The sequence below is a fragment of the Oryx dammah genome, unplaced genomic scaffold, assembly GCF_014754425.2.
Source record: "Oryx dammah isolate SB20612 unplaced genomic scaffold, SCBI_Odam_1.1 HiC_scaffold_10, whole genome shotgun sequence".
Taxonomy (NCBI): Eukaryota; Metazoa; Chordata; class Mammalia; order Artiodactyla; family Bovidae; genus Oryx; species Oryx dammah.
Window position 1 is genome coordinate 70093812 of NW_024070194.1, and position 4134 is coordinate 70097945.

Consider the following 4134-nt stretch of genomic DNA (forward strand, 5'->3'; position numbering starts at 1 on the left):
AACCAATATATATATGACGGGGTACTTATTATGTACTAAGAGTCACTGAGAAAACAAAATGAGGAAGCAATCGTTTCTAGCCAAAGACGTCTAGAGCTCAGTACACAAAAGCCAACAGGAAATTAAAATAATAATGTGCAATATGTCATCTTATCTACTAAGAGCTACTGAAGCAAAGAGGGATCGCTTTGCCTACACTGCCTTATTTGGACCATCATCCTATAGATAATACCTAAAATACTTCCACAAAGATTTTGAGGGGCTGTGTTCCAGTCAACCATGACAGACCAAAGAACATGAGAGATCTAGAAAACACACAGAGTTCTGACACTGAAGTAATTACTGATGACTCCTATGGGTGGCATCTGAAGCTGAAAACCAATAAATCATTTTTTTATCTCAACGACTTTGAACTAAGAATAATTTAATATCAGAGTTGGCAATCACACACGTCTTCACTAGTACACTGCAACCTACTTAAGAGCTACATTATATCTCTCCCTGATGAATAACTTTATATTCTGTGGTCAACAATAAATCCCAATCTTGCCAAGCCTGGTGCCATCTTCCACACGATTCAGATTTTCAGTGATGACAGTGTGAAACCCGGCACAAAACTGTTCTCCTGTAGGACAAAAGGTGGTATACCAAATGCTTGGAGACCATTCTCCACAGCAGGCTGAATTTCGTCAGAGGAAGTAGTGCATTGACTCTGTTCACATAATATTCTGCTGCTGCTGCTGCTAAGTCGCTTCAGTCGTGTCTGACTCTCTGCGACCCCATAGACGGCAGCCCACCAGGCTCCCCTATCCCTGGGATTCTGCAGGCAAGAACACTGGAGTGGGCTGCCATTTCCTTCTCCAATGCATGAAAGTGAAAAGTGAAAGTGAAGTCACTCAGTCGTGTCCGACTCTTCAAGACCCCATGGACTGCAGCCTACCAGGCTCCTCCGTCCATGGGATTTTCCAGGCAAGAGTACTGGAGTGGGGTGCCATTGCCTTCTCCACATAATATTCTAGTACCATTCAATCCCCAGGACTGTGTGGTTCTTTTAAGATATCAGACCTAGAAACATAAACTCTCCAGCTAGAAATCTTTCTTTAAACAGCTTCATTTTACAGATGAGGCAGGCCAAAGTGACTTGCCCCAAATGCCACAGTTAAGAAATAATGAAGTTAAAACCATATTCTACATTTTTCTTGACTTTTTCAATTCCATCATCCTCTTAAGGGGGTCATTAGAAAGGAATGCTACCATCCTGAAGGCAAGCATTAATAACTACCACTTGAATTATCTAAAATGCAGAAGCAGTATATAACCAGATTACTTTTCTATCAAGAGACAATACACATAAAAAGAAACTGTAGTCTCCTGAAAGAAATTAGATATATTGAAACTGAGCTGTGGAATCATGTAATGGGTGGATTGTGGGAAATATACAAGAATCCTGAGAGAAAGGTGATCCCCTGAAAAGACTGAACTCCATAAGAACAGGAAACACGCAATTCATTTTCATCCATAGTGTGTGGCAATGCCTGGCAAAACAGTCTCGATAAAGCCACGTGTGGCCCGTGAGTGGCTCTACATAGATCTTCAAAGCAATCTTGAATAAGAGTAATAATCATATGAGGGTGCCACAGACACAGAGCAGAGCACCACCCTGAAGGCTGCAGCATTTACAAAAACAGGGGAGTTTCTGGCATTGCCTATGTGAAGTGATAACAACAGACCACACCTCATTGGTTTGAAAGTCAATGGCCTTATTAAGAAAGAAATAGAAGTTTTCCAAGCAGGTGAAGTAATTTCTCTTTCATATCTGCTCTAAAATTCATATTTGCCTTCACTGACATAGCCACTATCTCTTGTTGTGAGTTTCATGAGCCCGTGGAACTTTTCACCTTCTAGATCAATATGAATTGTTCCTTAAATGACCATGGTGGGGATGGGAAGAGAGGAGGTGGAGGGGGAAATCAAATTAACTCACTTCAAATGAAATATTGGAGCTGATTTATGCTTTCAGAAATAAAGCATCACTGCTCAAAGAACCAGGCCCGTCTGGCCAGATTTAAAATAAAACAAGTAGTAAGTCAACCAGCTACTGGAGAAGGACTGCCACCCCTACAATGCACACAGCTGTCCAAATTTTCAAGGCAGTCCCTGAAGCGAATAAGGAGAAAAATGCTGCCGTTATTACCAAAAGCACTAAGACTTTGGATTATGCCTGATATTACTTTATATGTACTTATTTAGATATTTGGCGACACAAGCTGATATAAGTGAAAAAAAGTGACAATTGATTTTAAAAAATCAATATTTGGAAGACATTTAACATCATGGAAAAATCTTTGTATTAATAATATATCGTGACATGAAGGAAAGCTCATGATTCCTTCATGTCACGATATATTGTAGGTATATAAACATGTAGGTCACACAGCATCACCTTCATCCAGATCTGCCCAGATTCAAGAGGAGGGAGCTAAGATTTCTCACTGGAAGAATGTCCATATAACCTTGCAAAAAGGCCCTGTACGAAGGAAAAAACATTGGTATGGCCATCTTTGGAATACACTCTGCCACACATGGAAGAAATATTGACAGTAAATATACCACATTTAAGAGCAATTATCCTTGGGTGACCTGAGAACATCTTACCTACTTTTTCCATCAGTTTTGCAAAATTTCAAGAATTAGCATGCTTTACTCTCATAATCATTTCTCTATAATATACTTGAGGGGAGACAACACCGAAATCAGATTGATTATATTCTTTGCAGCCAAAGATGGAGAAACTCTATACAGTCAACAAAAACGAGACCAGGAGCTGACTGTGGCTCAGACCATGAACTCCTTATTGCCAAATTCAGACTTAAATTGAAGAAAGTAGGGAAAACTGCTAGACCATTCAGACCTAAATCAAATCCCTTATGATTATACAGTGGAAGTGACAAATAGATTTAAGGGCCTAGATCTGATAGATAGAGTGCCTGATGAACTATGGAATGAGGTTCATGACATTGTACAGGAGACAGGGATCAAGACCATCCCCATGGAAAAGAAATGCAAAAAAGCAAAATGGCTGTCTAGGGAGACCTTACAAATAGCTGTGAAAAGAAGAGAGGCAAAAAGCAAAGGAGAAAAGGAAAGATATAAGCATCTGAATGCAGAATTTCAAAGAATAGCAAGAAGAGATAAGAAAGTCTTCCTGAGCGATCAATGCAAAGAAATAGAGGAAAACAACAGAATGGGAAAGACTAGAGATCTCTTCAAGAAAATTAGAGCTACCAAGGGAACATTTCATGCAAAGATGGGCTTGATAAAGGACAGAAATGGTCTGGACCTAACAGAAGCAGAAGATATTAAGAAGAGGTGGCAAGAATACACAGAAGAACTGTACAAAAAAGATCTTCACGACCCAGATAATCATGATGATGTGATCACTCATCTAGAGCCAGACATCTTGGAATGTGAAGTCAAGTGGGCCTTAGAAAGCATCACTACGAACAAAGCTAGTGGAGGTGATGGAATTCCAGTTGAACTGTTTCAAATCCTGAAAGATGATGCTGTGAAAGTGCTGCACTCAATATGCCAAGTTTGGAAAACTCAGCAGTGACCTCAGGACTGGAAAAGGTCAGTCTTCATTCCAATCCCAAAGAAAGGCAATGCCAAAGAATGCTCAAACTACCACACAATTGCACTCATCTCACATGCTAGTAAAGTAATGCTCAAAATTCTCCAAGTCAGACTTCAGCAGTACATGAACCATGAACTCCCTGGTATTCAAGCTGGTTTTAGAAAAGGCAGAGGAACCAGATATCAAATTGCCAACATCCGCTGGATCATGGAAAAAGCAAGAGAGTTCCAGAAAAACATCTATTTCTGCTTTATTGACTATGCCAAAGCCTTTGACTGTGTGGATCACAATAAACTGTGGAAAATTCTGAAAGAGATGGGAATATTCACCAGACCACCTGACCTGCCTCTTGAGAAATCTGTATGCAGGTCAGGAAGCAACAGTTAGAACTGGACATGGAACAACAGACTGGTTCCAAACAGGAAAAGGAGTACGTCAAGGCTGTACATTGTTACCCTGCTTATTTAACTTATATGCAGAGTACATCATGAGAAACGCTG